This window comes from Mandrillus leucophaeus, unplaced genomic scaffold (genome assembly GCF_000951045.1).
Source record: "Mandrillus leucophaeus isolate KB7577 unplaced genomic scaffold, Mleu.le_1.0 Scaffold83, whole genome shotgun sequence".
In the NCBI taxonomy this organism is placed as follows: Eukaryota; Metazoa; Chordata; class Mammalia; order Primates; family Cercopithecidae; genus Mandrillus; species Mandrillus leucophaeus.
In genome coordinates this window covers 1,131,383-1,153,648 of record NW_012109030.1, presented here as the reverse complement: position 1 = coordinate 1,153,648, position 22,266 = coordinate 1,131,383, and the positions used below count along the sequence as shown (strand labels likewise).

Genomic DNA, 22,266 nt, shown 5'->3' with positions numbered 1-22,266 from the left:
TGTTTCTAATATACTTAAACAAGAGAGAAAAACATATTTTTCTAAGCAATGTCAAGATATACATAATAAATATAATTTCCATTTTTATGGCAAGTAAGTATACATACATTTAAACATTCCAAGTTCTTGATTTTTAATCTATAATTATGCCTAATAACAATAAATAATAGGACAATAAATACCAATATATAATAAACTGATAAATAATAAGTACTATATAGTAATGAAATAATAAAAACTGATAATCGAATGTAATAAAAGAACATTTTCATATTAATGCATAATGAAAACTGCATGAAATAAGTTACCTAAAGAATAAGCTGGTCAGGTACAGTGGTTCATGCCTGTGATCCCAGCACTTTGAGAAGCCGAGGCAGGTGAATCACTTATGCCTAGGAGTTGAAGACCAGCCCGGGAGACATGGTGAAACCCTGTCTCTACAAAACATACACAAATTATCTGGGCATGGTGATACACACCTGTAGCCCCAGCTATTAGGGAGGCTGCAGTAGAAGGATCGCTTGAGCCTGGGAGTCAGGGGTTGCAGTGAGCTATAATCATGCCACTGCACTCCAGTCTGGGTGACAGAGAGAGACCCTGTCTCACAACAAAACAAAATACAAAGAACAAGTAGAGCTGTTCTCCTGAAGCATCAGACCAAGGGCCAGAAAAAAAAGAAACTTCTGTGTAGAAAAGCACTGCCCAGTTCCTAATAGTTTCTTTGGTTTGCTTTCTATAGTTGCAACCGTGGTATAAAATGATTATCATGTGTCAATGACAAACAAATTAACAGGTACAGTGACACATGCCTGTAATCCCAACTCTTTGGGAGACCGAGTCAGGAGGATCGTTTGAACCCAGGAGTTTGAAACCAGCCTGGGCAACATATCAATACCTCATCTCTACTAAAAGTAAAAAAATGAGTGAAGTGAGATGGCATATTTCTGTGGTCCCAGCTACTCAGGAGGCTGAGTGAGGTGGATCACTTGTACCTGGGAGGCTGAAGCTGCAGTGAGCCATGATCATGCCACTGCACTCTAGCCTGGGCAACAGAGCGAGACCCTCTCAAAAAATGAAAAGAGCAAGCCAAGAAGTAAAGGTTTAACTTCATCTGATACCTAAAGAAGAACTCAAGAATAGCATAGCAAGTGCCACAGAGACTTTACCTATGAAGTTAAAAATAATTTCAAAGGAAGGACAGCTAATTTTGTGTTTGTAATAGGTTTATACTGGATTGCTCCACAGCTTGCTGGTAAAAGTCACTTTGAGCACTTAGAGAACACATCTTTATCCTTAGTGTGTTCCAATTTAAAAAGTGTTATTACTTTTTTTTTTGGAAACCGAGCCTCCAAGTAGTTCTGAGGTCTCCCAGGCCAACAGAAACTGAGACAGGGAAAATGAGCAACCATTATCCCCAGAATGCTGTGATTTGCCATAACCAAGAGGGCAAGTGAGTTTTCACAGTACAAAAGATATTGCCAGTTGTTAATTCTCCTGTTAATGCTACCAGAGAGTACATATTCTAAATCTGTTCACCTGTGTTTTCAGACTCAAAGCAGCTCTACAACATGTACATTCTTTCCAGTCAAGTCCATTTATCCATCCATCCATAAACATTTACAGAATCCTGCTATGGGCCATCCATTGTGCTAAATGCTGTCTGTAATGCTGTTCTCACTTAAACACTGAGCAGAGATGATTCTTTAAGAGTTATGATAATCCTTTTGTAGTTCTCCCGTGGTGTCCCCAGAGAATGCCAGGAGATTAGAGGCCCCTCAAAAGAACACAATATCCTGCCAGTCTCTGCAGTGTGCCTCATTTGTCATTGACACGGGATAGTCATTTTACACCATTGTTGCAACTATGAAAAGCAAACCAAAGAGACTCTTGGAAGCTAGGCAATGCTTTCGGCATAGGAGGGAGTTTCCTTTTTTCCAGCTCTTGGTCTCAGGCTTCAGAAGAACAGCTCTGCTCATTCTACTGTCAGCAATAAAGAACAAGGTCCCACCTTCCATTCTCTCCACTGAAAGCAGTAGAGGTACCCACAGAGGAGAAGAATTCCATGCATTACCTGTTCTTGCTCCCTTCTTGGATAGGGCTGTGGCTGTGTCCATTGCTAGTGTCTGGTGGCTGATATGGTTTGGCTGCGTCCCCATCCAAATCTCATCTTGAATTGTAGCTCCCATAATTCCCCCTGTTGTGGGAGGGACATGGTGGGAGATAATTGAATAATGGGGGCAGTTTCCCGTATGCTGTTCTCGTAGTAGTGAATAAGTCTCACGAGATCTGATGATTTTATAAGGGATTTCCCCTTTCACTTGGCTCTCTCATTCTGTCTTGCCTGCCGCCATGATTGTGAGACCTTTCTAGCCACGTGCAACTGTGAGTCCATTAAACCTCTTTTTAAAAATAAATTACCCAGTCTCGGTTATGTCTTTATCAGCAGCGTGAAAACAGCCTTCCTTCTTCCCAGAGTCCGTGAGTTAGTGAATACAAAGACTAGACCAGTTACATGCGCTTCATTTCTGCCTCATAGTCATTATCTTTGATACATTTAACCCTTTAGTTGATTATTAAGCATTTCTTCTTTAGGAAAGCCTTGTTTAGTTACTGTCACTGCTATGTAATGCCAGTTACTTCAAAGTACTTTGTTTTTGTTTTGTTGAGACAGAGTCTCACTCTGTCACCCAGGCTGGAGTGCAGTGGTGCAATCTTGGCTCACTGCAATCTCCGCCTCCCAGGTTCAAGCAATTCTCCAGCCTCAGCCTCCCCAGTAACTGGGACTACAGGTGCACGCCACCACAGCCAGCTAATTTTTGTATTTTTAGTAGAGACGATATTTCACTATGTTGGCCAGGCTAGTCTCAACTTCCAGCCTCGAGTGATCCACCCGCCTTGGCCTCCCAAAGTGCTGGGATTACAGGCATCTGCCACCATGCAGGGCCCTCAAAGTACTTTGTTTACCATGTGTATTCATTCCATTTACCTACCTGCTGTATAAAATTTGTTATAAACCTGATTAAATTGCAAACTCCTTGAAGACAGGCACCATGTCTGCTTTTCCTATCTCTATGGCAGAGAGGGTCTGACCCAATTTATTACTGTTGTATGAACTGTCAGCAAAAAAAAAAGAAAAACAAAACAAAAGAAACCCTAATATCTTGTGGAAGAACCTTATATTCAATTAAGGATTGTAGGAAGACCTGACTGCAAAGTGGATTGACCTTTTGAGAAGTGAAATGCTTTACTGCTGCCCAGCACTTTTTTTTTAAGCTCTCATATCACAACAACTTGGCTCCATCACTATTAATCTTATATGGTAATGCAGTGACAGTGAGATGATTTCTCTGGAGAATCTATGCTAATACTATTAAAATGCTCTTACAATGTCAAAATGATTGCAGTGTATGCATGTAGGGACTGTGCTTATGCGATTATGATATTATAGTGATGGGCGATTACCATAGGAAACTACTAATTCAACCCTGCAGGGACTTGTATTATGAAGCCATTATAACATGAGATTATAATGACACAATAACTTGGATGCACATTTGTGATGTGAAAACCAAAAGCTAATTTGAATGCAAGTCATATTTCCATTAAATTGTAATTAAACACTGAAAGCAATGCGTGTTTAAATTTGAGACGGAGACATGCAATCCATAAATGAAAGTTGTGGGGAAGGAGTGCATGGCGAGTGTAAGCTTAGAATAGTGTCAAGGTACCATTTGCAACTCTGCCCTTTGGTATTTACTGGGTGTGAAAGCTGTCACCGAAGGTGCTTCTCCAGATTTCCTCCCTCTCTGCTGGTCCTCTAAAGCAGCCAAAAACAGTACCAAGACACAAGAAGTGTGGGTCCAATTTCCGTTCCTATCACAACCGCTAACATTGACTGCCTTTTTGTTTCATTTTTGAAGTAGGCATGAAGCACCTTATCTCCCTTAATACAAGAGACTAAAGCAAGTTTTTTCCATGAAAAATAACCTTTTTTATATGCAACAAAATTACTCCATATTCAAAATCAGACAGAACAGATAAGTGCAAAGGGAAAAAAGATTTTTAAAAATCTTTAAAAATTCTACTCCCAGAGATGACCTGTATTAGCATCTCTGGGTATTTTCTTTCAGACTATTCTCCATGCATAGTATCAATGTATTTTTCTTCAAAAATTTGCATTCGACAGCACTTTTAAAACCTACTTAGTGATTCTTCTCACCCCTTCCAGTTGCAAGATCTATTTCTTATCCAAGAGATTGCAGTTGATAAGTTTTGTTTGTTTTTTGAAGGTCAGCTCGAGCTGGACGATTTCACATGTCACTTGGACAAGTATATTTTACTATTAGAGAATCATACTTGGAAAGGTTTATACTCTGCATATGTCAGTTACAGGGTGGGTCTATAGTAAATTCTTCAGATTCTACTAGCAGTACTATCGCTACTCCACATTTGTCTCTGTTTAAGGAATCAATGGGGCCTTTGAGAAATCATAGGGCTCTAATTTGTTCTCAAACTGGTAATTATTGTATGGTTTAGATAACTATAGATTATTTTTTAAAAACTAGGAACATTTAGGAACTATGGAACTTGTTAGCTACACCCCTGCATCTGCTAGTTTAGATGTTCTCAGGTTACACAGCAGCTTGTATATATTCCCTCCTAATTGTGACTCAAAGTAGTTACAGCTCCTTGGTTTAAATATAGTTGAGTTTTTGCTATTAAGTATTTGCTTTGCACTTAGATATGCTGTATATTTCAGAGTTATTTATTTGTTTGTTTACTTATTTGAGACCGAGTTTTGCTGTCCTTACCCAGGCTAGGATGCAATGGCGCAATCTCGGCTCACCACAACCTCCACCTTCCGGGTTCAAGCGAGTCTCCTGCCTTAGCCTCCCAAGTGGCCGGGATTACAGGCATGCACCACTGTGCCTGGCTAATTTTGTATTTTTAGTAAAGATGGAGTTTTTCCATGTTGGTCAGGCTGGTCTCGAACTCCCAACCTCAGGTGATTTGCCCTCCTTGGTCTCCCAAAGTGCTGGGATTACAGGTGGGGGCCGCTGTACCCGGCCCAGAGTTATTTTTATTACCCCTGTTGCAATGACCAAATGAAGAAGACAATTTAAATTACTAGAATCTTTTTTTTTCTAATTAGGAAAAGGAAAGCAGACTGCAGTTAAAGGGTTTGCTTCATGTCATGCAGTGAACAGTGGAATTGAGATTAGGTCTTCTGGTCCTAGGTTAACATAGCTTCTTTTTTAGGCTAAGATGTGATGTCACTTTGGGTTAATACTTCTGTATTAATGGAGACAAGAATAACTATTTTTGATGTTCATAGTAAATACTTAGATAGCTTAGTAAAACGAACGTTGGACAAGTTGAGAGACTGGGTTCTAATTTCTTCCAAAGATTAAGGATTCCATTTTAGCATCTAAAATTGAAGTCATCAAATTAAACGATCTCCATCATTTATTCCAGCTCAAAAATTCTAAAATCAAATAGTATTGAACATAATTAAAATGCAAATATTTTCATTTTAAGCATTATACATTTTAATATTTAATAATATATTTTACCTACTTTAAAAACCATTAATCTAAATTCAAAACCAGTCCTTACTTGAATGACTTGTAATAATTTGACACTTTTTAGCAGTAGATTTGTAATTTGACTCAAACTTTCTTTTTTTGAGAAATTTATGAAATTATTAAAGTCACAGATATAAAGTTGGTTGAAAAGAGATGAAAATTACAGTCTTTTTTTTTTTTTTTTAGAGTCTCACTCTGTTTCCCAGGCATCCTATTGCTACTGCAACCTCCACCTCCCAGGTTCAAGAGATTCTCCTGCCTTAGCCTCCCGATTAGCTGGGATTACAGGCATCCGCCACCATGCCTGGCTAATTTTTGTAATTTTGATAGAGATGGGTTTCACCATGTTGGCCAGGCTGGTCTCAAACTCCTCACCTCAGGTGATCCGCCCACTTCAGCCGCCCAAAGTGCTAGGATTACAGGCATGAGCCACTGTGCCTGGCCAAAAATTACAGTCATTTGATATATCAGCAATATTGTTAAAGTACAGTTAAAACTACAGTGAAAGGAGATTTTTACTTACATAATTATATAAGTATATAGATAAATCATTGTGTCAAATAATATTTTATTTTATTTATTTATTTATTTTTTGAGATGGAGTCTCTCTGTGTCGCCCAGGCTGGAGTGCAGTGGCTCGATCTCAGCTCACTGCAAGCTCTGCCTCCTGGGTTCATGCCATTCTCCTGCCTCAGCCTCCCGAGTAGCTGGGACTACAGGCGCCCGCCACCACACCCGGCTAATTTTTTTGTATTTTTAGTAGAGACGGGGTTTCACTGTGTTAGCCAGGATGGTCTCGATCTCCTGACCTCTTGATCCACCCGCCTCAGCCTCCCAAAGTGTAATATTTTAAATACATGATTTTCTGTGAATTCTTAGGGAGCAGGTGATAGCAATGATTGAGGTGCTAAATTAAGCTATGGTGCTAGACAAACCTTTCTAAATATTTTAATGCAGCTTATTTTTATGGGGAAAATATATAAGCAAATTAAATTTAAGCAAATTAAATATAATTAAATTGCTTTTTACTTACATATATAATTTTATATATAAATGAGTTAATTAAAATTTGTTATTTGATGGTAGAGATTTTTTCTATTTTTACGTGACTTTTTCTCTAGAGAACTTAGAATTCAGTTAGAGTATTTTCTTGGCCATCTCAAAGACTGGGGAAGAGTGATTATTGCTCTATGACACATGTAGTCATTACAGATTTGCCCTTGACCCCATTGTAGTAAATCAGCTTTCAGGAGTGGAAATCTACTGTTTGTTACCTTACTTTTAGTACATCAAATACTAGTCTTTCCCCAAAACACTTCTCTGTCAGGTGCCACACTCTCTTAGGACTAGGCAAAATTTCTTACTTTGAGTTCTTTCCTAGACCATTAATAAAGGCTACCTCTAAAGCAATTTTTCTCAAACTTGGAGTTCCACAAACTCTCAACAAAATTTTGATTTTGTCTTTTCGTTTTTATAATCATCAAACCATTTTAAGCATATTCTGAATCAATATACCTGTTTTATAACCATATATTGCCCTAGGGTTTCATTATATGCATTTCCATTACTTTTTAAGACTTGAGTGATACCAAATTACTACCTAAAATAACATTTATCTTTTTCATGACTTTTTTTCTTTTTTTCAAACTGGAGTCTCTGTTTTACTGGAAGCCATGGCCGTATTTCCTAGGACTTTTTTTTTTTTTTTCCGAGATGAAGTCTCGCTCTTGCTGCCCAGGCTGGAGTGCACTGGCATGATCTTGGCTCGCTGCAACCTCTGTCTCCCGGGTTCAAGCAATTCTCCTGCCTCAGCCTCCCGAGTACCTGGAATTACAGGCGCCTGCCAATACGCCCGGCTAATTTTTGTATTTTTAATAGAGATAAGGTTTCCCCATGTTGGCCAGGCTAGTCTCAAACTCCTGACCTCAAGCAATCCGCCCACCTCGGCCTCCCAAAGTGGTGGAATTACAGGTGTGAGCCGTCACGCCCAGCCTTTTCCTAGGACTTTTTGAGAGGTGGTTGGATTGAGAGAGCAGTGGATAATCTGTCAAAGTGGTTTACTTACTTTATTTATTTCCTTTATAAGAAGTACAGTTGGTTTACAAATTAAATCATATGTGATGGCTGCATGTGTATTTGTTTTTCTGAGTCTGACTTTAGGGTTTGTTTATACTAGTATCCTAAGGGTAGAACTAAGAGTTAAGACTTGTTGTGAGTTTTCTAGTCTTGGCAATTTTTCCAGCCCTGCGATTTGTACTGTCTTCCACATAATCTACTCTTGTACTCTTTTTTTTTTTTTTTTGAGACAGGGTCTCGCTCTGTTGCCCAGGCTGGAGTGCAGTGATCCAATCTCAGCACACGTAGCCTTTGGCTCCTGGGTTCAAGCGATTCTCCTGCCTCAGCCTCCTGAGTAGCTGGGATTACAGGCATGCACTACCATGCCTGGCTAATTTTTGTATTTTTAGTAGAGATAGGGTTTCACCATGTAGGCCAGGCTGGTCTCAAACTCCTGGCCTCAAGTGATTCACCCGCCTCAGCCTCCCACAGTGCTGGGATTACAGGCGTGAGCCACCGTGCCCAGCCACATAATCTACTCTTAACATTACCTCCTTAAGATTGATGCCTGCCGGGCATGGTGGTCATGCCTGTAACCCCAGCACTTTGGGAGGCCGAGGCGGGTGGATCACAAGGTCAGGAGATTGAGACCATCCTGGCTAACATGGTGAAACCCCGTCTCTACTGAAAATACAAAAAATTAGCCAGGCGTGTGGCATGTGCCTATAGTCCCAGCTACTTGGGAGACTGAAGCAGGACAATCGCTTGAACCTGGGAGGCAGAGGTTGCAATGAGCTGAAATTGTGCCATTGCACTCCAGCCTGGGCGACAGAGCGAGTCTCCGTCTTGAAAAAAAAGGAAAAAAAAAGGCTGATGCTCACTCATCTCTCAAACTGAGGGAAAACTGGAGACAGAGGGAAGAACTCAGCCAAGCTCCTGATAAACCACTTACTTAAAGCTAAGAGATTATCATGATAAATGATAATTGGGATTATCATGATAAATTGGGATTATTGTCCTGTGTTCTTTTATAAGAAACAGGCGATGCATATTTTTTTTCTTTTTTTTTGAGACCAAGTCTCACTCTTGTCACCTAGGCTGGAGTGCAATGGCGCAATCTCAACTAACTGCAACCTCTGCCTCTCGGGTTCAAGTAATTCTCCTGCCTCAGCCTCCCGAGTAGCTGGGATTACAGGCAGGTGCCACCATGCCCGGCTAATTTTTGTATTTTTAGTAGAGACGGGGTTTCACCATGTTGGCCAAGCTGGTCTTGAACTCCTGACCTCAGGTGATCTGCCCATCTCGGTTCCCAAACTGCTAGGATTACAGGCGTGAGCCACTGCGCCCAGTCAATGCACATTTTCTTTGGCGCACATTTTAGATGTTTATTAATAAGTGTTGGTCGACTCCCAAAGGAGAAATCTCAGAGGCCATGGTTGTTATCCCATTTTTAAAGGTCTCCCACGGGATGCTTACGGAACCCATAGCAGTGGACTCTGCCTTTAATGAAAGTGAAATATAGCTCATCATCCTTGTCTCAATAATAACCCCATTTCCTCATTGGTGAAATGGGAACAATGATAATAAATGTGGATTTCGTCTCAAAGTACATCCGATGGTCTGGTCTTCCACTGTTTTTGATGACTCACCTTCTGTTGATCCCTTACCTATTTCACCGGGACATTAGGAGATTTAATTAAAGTGTGTAGAGGATCTAAGCTCTTCAGAGAAACACACAGCATTATTATGGTAGATAACACTTCTGATCTTCCATAATCTCTTGAAGGTAATGAAACCAGCAATATAGAAAACTGACGCTTTAATATAGTCAGAGTTTTATGAAGACACATCCATACAATACTTCATTAGTAGTGGTCACCGTTGTGGGATTGAGAGTTCAGAATTCAATTCCTAGGAACTTTCTAATTGTTCTAAACATTTTGATTTAACTTTTTTCCTGTCAATACACACATGCGAGAGATCAGTTAAGTATTCAGGTCATGCTGGTTTTACTCAACTTTGAAGGCTTTTCTATTTTGTTTTCAAACTATGATTATTATAAGTTGGAGCGGGGGAAAAAGAGTATTTATCCAGGTCTGTGTTTTCCCTGACAGACAGTCCTGCTTTTAAGATCCCTGAGGAACAAGGAAAATTACTTTTGTTTCCTGACTCATCTCCTGGTCTCCGGTTTCTCCAGCTTTCAACCTGTACTCCAACTGTCTACTTAATGTCACCCTAATATAGTTCTCATCCTCTGGGTCAAGCCCTTGTGTCAGTATTTTTCACTGTAAGCTAATGTGCAACCTACAATGAGCCTTTATGGGATGCTTTAAAGTCTGGAAGCATGATTCTCATTGCTCATACCATCAGAATGTCTCTGTGACATGCCACCTTCTCCAGGAAGCCTTCCCATTCCTCCAGTATCAGTGAACGTTGTCCATACCAATCTCACAGGGCACTTGCTTTGTACCTGTATCCGTCCATTTTCATGCTCCTGATAAAGACATACCTAAGAATGGGTAATTTATAAAGAAACGAAGTTTAATTGACTCACTGTTCCACATGGCTGGGGAGGCCTCATGATCATGGCAGAAGGGAAGGAGGAGCAAAGTCACATCTTACATGGCAGCAGGGAAGAAAGAACTTGTGCAGGGGAACTCCTCTTTATAAAACCATCAGATCTCATGAGACTTAAACACTATCACGAGAACAGCATGAGAAAGACCCACCCCCATGATTCAGTTACCTCCCCTGGGTCTCTCCATGACACATGGGAATTGTGGGAGCTACAATTCAAGATAAGATTTGGGTGAGGACATGACCAAGCCATATCAGTACCTCTCTCCTAGCATTTACTGCACTCTGCTTTGTATCATAAATATCCTATTAATATATAAAACAATGAGTGTCTCATTACTTACCATGTATGTGCCAGGCACCGTGTTGGTGGCTCCTCTCTTAGGGCTAGGATTGTTTCTTTTTCGTCTTTGTTTTCCTGCAAATCTTCTGTTGGAGTTAGTAGATCCTCAGCAAACATTTGCTACATTACATTGAAATGTATGCAGGTGAAATTAGCACATGTTTGGAAAGCTGATTTCCTTGCATTCCCTTCCTATGCCCTGAGAACTTAAGACCCAAGTTGCCCCCTCAGATCTGTAAATCAAAGCAGCTTTTCTTAATATTTCAGGAAGCTTAAAGATCATTGGTCACAAACCTATAAAAAGGACATAATGCCAATGAAAACATAGGTTTGCTTGTGGCTGAAATTACATTCCATCAATGTGGAATTGAAGGGTGGATAGAATGGAACTAAATATTTGCTCATTGGTTGAGCAGACATTTATTGAACATCTTACTCTGTGCAATCGCTGTTTGTATTAGTTCGTTCTCACACTGCTATAAAGATACTACCCAAGTCTGGGTAATTTGTAATAGCAAGAGGTTTAATTGACTCATAGTTCCGCATGGCTAGGGAGGCCTCAGGAAACATACAATTATGGTGGAAGGGGAGTCAGCCATGTCTTACATGGCAGCAGGAGAGACAGAGGGTGAGTAAGAGCAGGGAAAACTGCATCATAAAACCAGAAGATCTCGTGAGAACCCACTCACTATCATGAGAACAGCATGGGGAAAACCGTCCCCATGATCCAGTCACCTCCCATCTCTTCCCTCCCTCAATATGTAGGGATGATGGAGATTACAATTTGAGATGAGATTTGGGTGGGGACACAGAGCCAAACCATATCACTGTTATAGCTTAGAGTTGCACATACTGTTCCAAGTATGGGAATGGAGTTAGTTATCAAAACAAAGTCTAGTTACAAGTACAGCTCTCCCTTTCATTGGTTATGGTGTCGAGTTTCCCAGACAGGTGTCCAGGCTGGCAGCAGACCAGAGCAAGGCAAGGGCTAGAGTCAGAATGGAAGTCTCTGAGCTCCCTGCTAGTGTCTGTCAGACCTTTTTCTGTTATAACTACCATTTTTTTTTACACCAAACAGGCTAGGTTAGACCATCTAAAAACATGTACCTGCACTGCTTGTTTGTTTGTTTGAGACAGAATCTTGCTCTGTTACCCAGGTTGCAGTGCAGTGGCACCATCTCAGCTCACTGCAACCTCCGCCTCCCCTGTTCAAGTGATTCTTGTGACTCAGCCTCCCAAGTAGCTGGGATTACAAGCAGATGGCACCACGCCCAGCTAATTTTTGTATTGTTAGTAGAGATGGGGTCTTGCCATGTTGGCCAGGCTGGTCTCAAACTCCTGGCCTCAAGTGATCCACCTGTCTCTGCCTCCCGAAGTGCTGGAATTACAGGCACCTGGCCTGATTCTTTTAAACTCTGGATTAGCAAAACATAGTATTGTTATTTGTGCAACTGAATCACACAGCCTTTCTGTGATTCAAAGTTTATTTAAAAATTAAATGGCCTTAGAAAGAAATTCCTGAGGTTGGTCGATACATTTAAAACATTTGCCTAAGAGCCATTATCCAGGTTTACTTTTCATAAAGGAAGACTTACAGCCATGAATCACCTGCAGTAATTTTACTAAGTATTTTTAGTTTTCTGATTTTCAGTTGACTTCCACCAATGCAGATAGGAAATGTCTTTGGAGATGAAGTCACTTGCTGTTAGTTTTTATATGCTCAAGATTCTGGCTCTTACACTACTCTCTCCTTATCCATGGTTTTGCTTTTTGTGGTTTCAGTTACCCGTAGTCAACCGCAGTCTGAAAATATTAAGATATCTTAAGACGCAGAGAGAGAGAGAGAGGAGAGAAACCGCATTCACGTAAGTTTTATTCCAGCATATTGTTATAGTTCTTCTATATTATTATTAGTTATTGTTGTTAACCTTTTACTGTGCCTAATTTACAAATTAAAGTTTATCATAAGTATGTATATATGGGGAAAAAAACATAGTCTCTACAGGGTTAGGTACTATTTGCGGTTTTATGCATCCACTGGGGGCCCCTGGAACAGATTTTCGGTGGATAAAAGGGCACTACTGTGGATAGTAAGGGAAAGTTAAAAAAACAAAAACAAACAAAAAAGTCCAAAACAAACAAACAAACAAAAAAGGCTGTGTATTCCTATGTAGTTGGGTAAAGAAGAATAATCTAAAATAGCACATTTGCTGCCAGGCACAGTGACTCAATGTCTGTAATCCTGGCACTTTGGGAGGCTGAGGCAGGTGCATCACCTGAGGTCAGGAGTTCGAGACCAGCCTGGCCAACATGGTGAAACCCCCTCTCTACTAAAAATACAAAAATTAGCCAGGTATGGTGGATGGGTGCCTGTAATCCCAATTACTCAGGAGGCTGAGGCAAGGGAATTGCTTGAACCTGGAAGATGGAGGTTGCAGTGTGCAATTGCACTCCAGCCTGGGTGACGTGAGTAAAACTCCATCTCAAAAAGTAATAATAGTAAAATAAAATAGTATATTTGCTGCCTTCTGATAACTTGGAGTGTGAAGATACAGGAAAGTTGAAAAAACAAACCTGGCTTCAAAATCCAGAGCCCAAACACTTTTGGAAAAACATTTTCCATGCTTTTTAATAATTTTTAGCTCTTCCGATTTGAGAAAATAATGTGATATTCCATAAAAGGGCTGTGCTGTGATCTCAGAATTATCTATTGTCAGAAATATATTGAATAAAGATTCCAGGAAAATGGCCAGGCATGGTGGCTCATGCCTGTAATCCCAGCACTTTGGGAGGCAGAGGAGGGCGGATCACTTTAGGTCAGGAGTTTGAGACCAGCCTGGCCAACACGGCAAAACCCCATCTCTACTAAAAATACAAAAATTAACCGAGTGTGGTGGCAGACACCTGTATCCCAGCTACTTGGAAGGCCAAGGCAGGAGAATCACTTGAACTCGGGAGGTGGAGGTTGTGGTGAACCAAGATCAAGCCACTGTACTCCAGCCTGAGTGACAGAGCAAAACTCCATCTCAAAACAAAAAAGATTCCAGGAAAATGTTTAGCTCTTTTTTTTTTAAATAACTTTTAACCTCTATTAACTACACATTTATGTTGTTCTTTTCTAGTGCTAATTCCACTTCTATTTATAATTTCTTTGCTTCTGCTTTAATTTTTATTTTCTTACTTTATTATATGCTTCCTTTGTGTAAGTTTCCTCAAACCCTTTGTGGATAAAGCTGGACTAAAACAAGCAAGCATCTAGATGTACCATATTAAATACATATTATGTACCAGGCACTGCAGGGAACTGAGGACTGAGAGGCAAAGAAGATGTGACTCACCCCAGCGAACTCCAAGTCTGATGGAAAAGACATAAAACAGAAGAAGGTAGCTGGGTGTGGTGGCTAATGCCTATAATCTCAGTACTTTGGGGGCCAAGGTGGGAGGATCCCTTGAGTCCAGGAGTTCAAAACCAGCCTGGACAACATAGGGAGACCCCTTTCTCTATAGAAAATAAAAAAAAATAGTTGGGTGTGGCAACATGCACTTGTAGTCCCAACTACTTAGGAGGCTGAAGTAGGAGGTACACTTGAGCCCAGGAGTTTGAGGCTGCAGTGAGCTATGATCATACCGCTGCACCCCAGCCTGAGTGACAGAGTGAGACCCTGTCTCTTAAAAAAAAAAAAAAAAAAAAGACCAAAAAAACAAAAATCAGAAGAAGTGGATTATTAAGGTGAAACTTGAGGTGCTATGACAGTACCTAGAATTGACATCTTACCTGTATTGCTTGAGCAACAAGAAGGAACCACAGGACAGCCTTCTAGTTAGGAAGAGTACTGAAGGCTGAGTAGAAGTTGGCCAGGATTGGGAAAGGGTCAGGGAGGACAGTGGGAGTGGGTTGGATTCACAAGCTGAGAGCAGAGGCAGAAACCTGCTCAGAGACCTTGGGACGGGAGAAGATGTAAAGTCCAGGAAAGGGCAGGCGAGTGCACAGTGGGTTCACAGGGTACTGTCAGACTCTATGTTCAGATTTGTTTTTTAAGGTTAGAAGACTCAGGGAGAGACATGTTCATGTCTGCATTTTAGAAAGAGCCGTGTATAGGCTTCCTAAGGTGGACTGGAAAGCGGAGAGGTTGCTGAGGAGCTTTTACTGGAATCCATCTGTGAGGTGATGGTGGTTCCTGCTAAGATCGTGACTGTGAGAGGGAAGGGGAAGAGATGAACCGAAGAGCTATTAAAGTGGTGGAATTTACAGGATTTAGAAACTGAGTGGGTGTGGGTGAGGCAGGAGTCTTGGATGAAATCTGAGTTTGTTTTGTTTTCTTGTTTGTTCATTTCTGAGACTGTGAACATGACTCACTACAGCCTCGAGCCCAGGCTCAAGTGATCCTTCTGCCTCCGCGTCCTGTGTAGCTGGGACCACAGGTGCGTGCCAACACCCCTGACTAATTTTTGAATTTTTTTCTAGAGACGAGGTCTCACTTTGTCACCCAAGCTGATCACGAACTCCTGGGCTCAAGCAGTCCTCCTGCCTCAGCCTCCCAAAGTGGTGCTGGTATTACAGCATGAGCCACCATGCCTGGCCTTTTTTTTTTTTTTTTTTTTTTTTTTTAATTTAAATAGGAGCATTTGTAGATGTTGCATCAGAGAGAATGTGGAAAATGTAGACATGTCATGTAAATTACCAAGTGCTGGGCTTTTAATTATCCAATAAGGTTGCTATCTATTTTGTCATTGTCGGCTAAACTAGTCTAATTAATCTTAACAGAACTCGGTATGAAGTGGTGTTCGTAGTCAATATTTGCCTTTCTCTAAGCAGATTCAGGTTGGAATTGCAGCCTTTCAGTCCAAGGGCAAGTTTCTTAACTTTTCTTGGCCTCACTTTCCTCATAGAATATCAAGCCAGCAATACATTCATGAGAATTTGAGATGAGAGATGTAAAGTGCTTTAAGCAACACATAGGGGCTTAGTCAATGAACACAAGGCATGATTGTTGGTTCCCAGCCTCCAAGTGAGGCCAAGGGACTCTTATCTATCTTTGTATCTCCCATAGACCTTACCTGCCTCACATAGCATCTTACACTTATTAACTGTTTAATACGTATTTATCAAATCCATAGTAACTTTTTATTTCATCTTATTGAGGCTGTTTGCCCTCCATTAAAAAGGTTTCCTGGGAGGAAGCAGTGGCTCACGCCTATAATCCCAGCACTTTGGGAGGTCGAGGCAGGCAGATCACTTGAGGTCAGGAGTTCAAGACCAGCCTGGCCAACAGAGTGAAACCCCATGTCTACTAAAAATACAAAAATGAGTTCGGTGTGGTGGTGGGTGCCTGTAATCCCAGCGACTTGGGAGGCTGAAGCAGGAGAGTCACTTGAATCTGGAAAGTGGAGGTTTCAGTGAGCCCAGATTGTGCCACTGCACTCTAGCCTGGGCGACAGAGCGAGGCTCCATCTCAAAAAAAAAAATAATAATTCTTATGGTTCTATTCTTTAAAAAGATGTCTTTCTGTGGTTCTATTTTTTTGGTTTATCTGTACTTAAAATGTATTGTTCTTGATTCTCTCTCTTTTTTTTTTTTTTTTAACTTACAAATGATGACTCGCACTTCCTAATTTCTGATTAGGAAGTTCCCTTCATGACACCCCCCCCTCCATTTCCACTGCTAACCCCACACGTGAGTGTGTTCAAATGAGATCTTGTTCCCGGTCTGGCTTAAGTGTGATAAAAATTATTCAGGCCATGGAGCTTTTTCCAGAATTGTCACTGGGCTTCAAGACTTCCACCAAAGTCAAAATCAGTCAGCTATGGACTACCTCAAACAGCTTGAATTGAATTAAAATGAACCATAGCGCTAGAAAGGCGTGTAATTTGATCTGAAATTTGCGTAGGAACAATATCAAATCTCAGGCAAGACAGGCAATTAGCAACTTTGTGATAATAAAGAATCTGAAATAGCTCTTGATTTCATAACTCTTTGCCTGCCTGTGTGTTTTGGTTGGGGGATTCAAAATCTATATTTTACTATTTTACCTGTGACATTAGTATAAGCATCTGATGGATTTACACTAGTAGCATTGATCTTTTCCCATCTTACTACCTTTTATTGATTATAAATGTCATAAACATTAAAAACTGGAAAATACATTAAATTGTAATGAAAGAAAAAAAAAAGATCTATCTTCACTCCTGCTCAAAGATAAGCTTAACATTTTAGTATCTCTGTCTGTTAAGGCCTACTTATATGTAGATACATACACTCCATATAAATTTTTATCATACGTAAAATACTTAAACTAGTTTTGTGTTTTGCTTTCTCGGGTAATAAAAGCATTTTTCTTTATTTTCCTTATTTTTTTCTTTACATCAAAGAGCATACAGAATGTAAGAGCATTTTTCTATGTCATTTAATATTTTTTGCAAATATAATTGAACGGTTGCATAATGTTCCATCCTGTTTATATGTAAACATTCCCACGTTATAAGACATTTTGTTGCCATTCTATATAATGCCACAATGGACTCTTTGAGCATAAATCTTTTTTACACATGTCTAAATATTCCCTTAAGACAGATTCCCACCAGCGGAGTAACATTTTTAAGACTCAGGATACTTACTGCTAAATTACTTTTCAGACCAGTTGGGCAAATTTGTACTTTTGCCAGCGTTGTGGCTAGGAGGTTTTCATATCTCCACGCTCACTACAGTCTTCCTGTTTTCACAAACAAGTCAATGAATGGGCTGGATTTGTTGTAACCGTCTCTCAAGTGATGCTTTCTATGGGATTCCCACAATATCACTACTGCTAACTTTTAAGGACTAAGTTACCGTTTTAAATGGAAAGATTTTTTCTTGAATGTGAAGCTGGATATCTAGAAATAAAAAATTGCAATTGGTTATTTGGTGTTTCTTGCATTGCTGGTTATAAGTTCCTTAAATATTATACAGATACTATTTTTATTATTTAGCATTTATCCCATGATAAAACTGGAATCATGTATGCCTGATACGGATTGACTGTGTCTCCACCCACATCTCACCTTGAATTGTAATAATCCCTACGTGTCAAGGGTGGGGCCAGGTGGAGATAATTGAATCACGGGGTGGTTTCGCCCATACTGTTTTCCTGGTAGTGAATAAATCTCAGGAGCTCTGCTGGTTTTTTAAATGGGAGTTCCCCTGCGCAAGCTCTCTTGCCTGCTGCCATGTAAGTCATGGCTTTGTTCCTCATTCGCCTTCCGCCATGACTGTGAGACCTCCCCAGCCATATAGAATCGTGAGTCCATTAAACCTCTTTCCTTTATAAATTACCCAGTCTCAGTTATGTCTGTATCAGCAGCATGAGAACAGACTAATACAGTCCTTCTCCCCCACCATGTTTTAGGGCTTATCTGGGGATAGTAATTCCTAATAAATACTTTACTTCTTTGGTATTTGGACTTTTGGACAGCTTTTTTAAATTTGAACAGTTTTCTATCATGTTGTACCCTCTGGAATTTATGAAAGTAAAATACACTGTGCTTCAGATTTAGTTTGTAGAAGTGAGAATTTTATGTACGTAGCTTCTATTCTCTTCATTTCTCACTAAGAAGTCAAAATTTAAACCAGACTTCCTGTTTGTCTGGACATAAAAGAAAAAGTAATTATTTGTAGAGTAATTTAATCTAGTGGGTCTTAGGGCATAGCTCTCCATATTATATGCCCAATTTCCTTGCAAACTTCAAAAAAGGAAAAACTTGATTGGAATTTTAGAGTTAGAGCACATTGTACTTTATTCACTTTGGAATAAACCGTTTGGCTCTTTCATTCTTTAAGGTTTAAACTAGTTATTATACTTTCCTTCTCTCTATTCAGTTCAATTGAGTCTCACTGATGCAAACTAAACACTAGATACTGTATAACTATTGGGGATAAAGGAGACCTTCTGCTCACGCCACCTCTAGCCTGACGAAGCCCCTGATGAAGTCAAAGGAAGACAAATCCATGCCATGCTGGGATATACTGTGGAACCTCATGATGTATTCATTATGGGTCCTCATCTCCACCACACCCCAGCTAGTAAGTTACTTAGATAAACCAAATCTATGCACAAATGAACTATTAAAAATTAGTTCTCCTAGCGCTTGAACCCGGGAGGTTGTAGTGAGCTGAGATTGCGCCACTGCACTCCAGACTGGGCGACAGAGCAAGACTCTGTCTGTGGGGGGAAAATATTAGCTCTCCTGTAAGCATTCCTGTGTCCTTAATATCAGTTTCTGTTCCTGCCTTGCATCTCCGCGTCTTTTTCTTTGTCTCTGGCCGAATGCTGTAAATGCTCATAAATATCAAGTAATATGATGCAAAGAGATTGCAAACTAAAACTGAATACCTTAAAGATGCAGTTTGTCATGAAGCTGCTGAAAGAGATACTGGAGAAATGCCAAAATACCTCTGAAGCCAAAGTCTGGCTGTGTGACTGTGGAGCATTTAAAAGCGTCTCATGACTTAGTTTCCTCACTTGAAAACTGGAATAATACCTGCCTGATTAACCACATAAGATTTGAAATAAAAAGCAAGTAAAATGATACCTAAAAGCACCACTTAAATAATAAAGTACCAGACCGGGCGCGGTGGCTCAGGCCTGTAATCCCAGCATTTTGGGAGGCCGAAGCTGGCAGATCACGAGGTCAGGAGTTCGAGACCAGCCTGGCCAACATAGTGAAACATCGTCTCTACTAAAAATACAAAAAAAATAGCCGGTTGTGGTGGCACGTGCCTGTAATCCCAGCTACTTGAGAGACTGAGGCAGGAAAATTGTTTGAATCCGGGAGTTAGACCCTTAACAGCCCAAGTACTTCAGAATAGAAGAAGTTGCATAACAACCAGTTAATAGAGGACCTTGGTAAAAAAAAATGATAGTCTTCAAAAATATTTTTGCAGAACTTTTTTCATCACTGGGGTATAAAAGTCAGGAAAAGAATGTCGTCTCACATAATTTTGTCAGAAAAATGATCTTCCCTCCCCACCAAATCTAACACTCAGCTAATTCTTTGTTCTAACCATTAGGGCATATTTATAATGATGACTTATTTTGATTTTTTTAGCATAAAATCTTAAGCCCTTTAAAAATGACATATTATTCGGTGTTGGTCTCTATATTTTGATTATCTACTGCTATGTAACAAACCACCTACCCCTTCAGGGTGCTCTAACAGAATAACATAGCCTGGGTGGCTTACAAAAAAACAGAAATTTGGCCAGGCGCGGTGGCTCACGACTGTAATCTCAGCACTTTGGGAGGCCAAGGCGGGTGGATCACGAGGTCAGGAGTTCGAGACCAGCCTGGCCAGCATGTGAAACCCCGTCTATATTAAAAACACAAAAAATTATCTGAGCATGATGACATGTACATGTAATCCCAGCTACTCAGGAGGCTAAGGCAGGAGAATCGCTTGAACCCGGGAGGCAAAGGTTGCAGTGAGCTGAGATCACGCCACTGTACTACAGTCTAGGTGACAAAGTGAGACTCCATCTCAAAAAAACAAAACAAAACAGAAATTTATTTCTCATCATTCTGGAGGCTGAGAAGTCTAAGATTGAAGCCCTGGCAGATCTGGTGTCTGGTGAGGGCCTGCATCCTGGTTTGCAGATGGTCATCTTGCTGTGTCTTCACATGGTGGAAGGAAGGAGGGAGCTCTTTGGGGTCTTTTTTATAAAGGGACTAATTCCATTTATGAAGCCTCTACCTTCATGAGTTGATCACCTCTCAAAGGCCCCACCTGCTAATACTGTCACCGGGGATTAGGATTTCAACATAGGAATTTTGGAGGGACACACACATTTATAGCCATCCCTAAGCCAGAGGTTGCAAACAACCACCATTTTATTGTCCCTCATCATTCTGTGGGTTGGTCAGACTCTGCTAGTTGCATTTAGCTGGGCCGGACATCATTTGGGATCTTGGCTGGACTAGAATGTCCAGGGTAACTCACTTACCTGCTACTTTCACATGGACAGCTACAAGGCTGAGATGAATGGGGGCCCTGGGATGGCTGGGGCCTCTCTCTTTCTCTCCATATTGTCTCAAGGCCCCTTCTTCTCCATGTAGGAAGGTAGCCAGACTTCTTACATTGCAACTCAAGGTTTCCGAAGGTACAAAAGCAGAAGCTGCTTCCAATGATATGGGTCCCAAACTGGCTTGGCATCACCTTCTTCACATTCTGTTGGTTAAAGTGATTCACAGGCCAGCTCAGGTACAGGGTGGAAGGGGGCTACACAAGGATTTCAATATTGGAAAGTACTGAAGGTCATCATGGAGACTTAACCCACTGTAGGAAGCACATTCATTGAAAACGTCATTTCCAGTACTGCTTATCCATGGATAATGAGGACCCCCTGTAGCTGTAGTCACTTTGGTGCATCATTTCCAAAAACCTAATGAGTTGTAATGTCAATTGCAGCTGTCAATCTACTTTTAATAATCACAGGCCTCAAATGAAGAAATTCATTTACAGGATAAGCAAATTACAGCTTCAGTTTGGTTCATAAACTTCAGCCCCTTATTGCTTATTTTTTGAAAGAACAAGTTTACGCTGATTTGTCCAAGGATACTCAGCAAATATTTGGAAAATAATTCAAAGTTTGATGTATAATCATAATCCTATCGCTTCTTGGCCTTTTGGCTAAGATCAAGTGTAGTGTCTGTTCTTATCAGTTTAATCATAATCCTGAACATTTGTATAGTATGTTATTATTATTATTATTATTTTGACATGGAGTCTCACTCTGTTGCCCAGGCTGGAGTGTAATGGAACGACCTCAGCTCACTGCAACCTCTGCCTCCGGGGTTCAAACGATTCTCCTGCCTCAGCCTCCTGAGTACCTGGGACGACAGACGCATGCCAGCATACCCGGCTGATTTTTGTATTTTTAGTAGAGACAGGATTTCACTGTGTTGGCCAGGCTGGTCTCAAACTCCTGACCTCATGATCCGCCCGCTTCAGCCTCCCCAAGTGCTGGGATTACAGGCCTGAACCACCACGCCCGGTCTGGTACTTTATTATTTAAGTGGTGCTTTTAGGTATCATTTTACTTGCTTTTTATTTCAAATCTTATGTGGTTAATCAGGCAGGTATTATTCCAGTTTTCAAGTGAGGAAACTAAATCATGAGAAGCTTTTAAATGCTGCACAGTCACACAGCCAGAAAACATTGGAGCCAGGATGCCAAGTTTGGGTTCTTTTTTTTTTTTTTAAGACAGGGTTTTACTTTGTTGCCCAGGTTGGAGTGCAGTGGTGTGATGAGGCTCACTGCAGCCTCAGCCTCAACCTCGCAGGCTCAAGGGATCCTCCCACCTCAGCCTCCAGAGTAGCTTGGACCAGAAGAGTGCCCCACCATGCCCAGCTAATTTTGTGGAGACAAGGTGTTGCTATGTTGCCCAGGCTGGTCTCAAACTCCTAGACTCAAGCAATTGTCCCACCTCAGCCTCTCAAAGTCCTGGAATTACAGGCTTGAGCTGCTGTGCCTGGCATTGGGGTTTTCTTAAAACCAGCCCTCCATCCCAGAGTTCTCTCTCTCTCTCTCTTATTTTTTTTTTTTTTTTTTTTTGATACAGGGTCTCATTCTGTCATCCAGATTGAAGTGTAGTGGTGTGATTTTGGCTCACTGCGGCCTCTGTCTGCCAGGCTCAAGCAATCCTCCCACCTCAGCCTCTCAAGTAGCTGGGACTAT

General features: G+C 40.8%; 1 protein-coding gene across 3 annotated transcripts in view; it reads left to right on the top strand.

The window, feature by feature from the left end:
• PTER (phosphotriesterase related) overlaps positions 1–22,266 on the top strand; it is a 77,146-nt gene that overhangs the window by 17,019 nt on the left and 37,861 nt on the right. The window contains exon 2 of one of the 3 annotated variants that reach the window (XM_011968105.1): positions 12,343–12,425. The exons of the other annotated variants lie outside the window; for them this stretch is intronic. The gene's annotated coding sequence lies outside the window, so the exon portion shown is untranslated. The remainder of the gene's footprint in view (positions 1–12,342; positions 12,426–22,266) is intronic. 3 annotated transcript variants of the gene reach the window in all.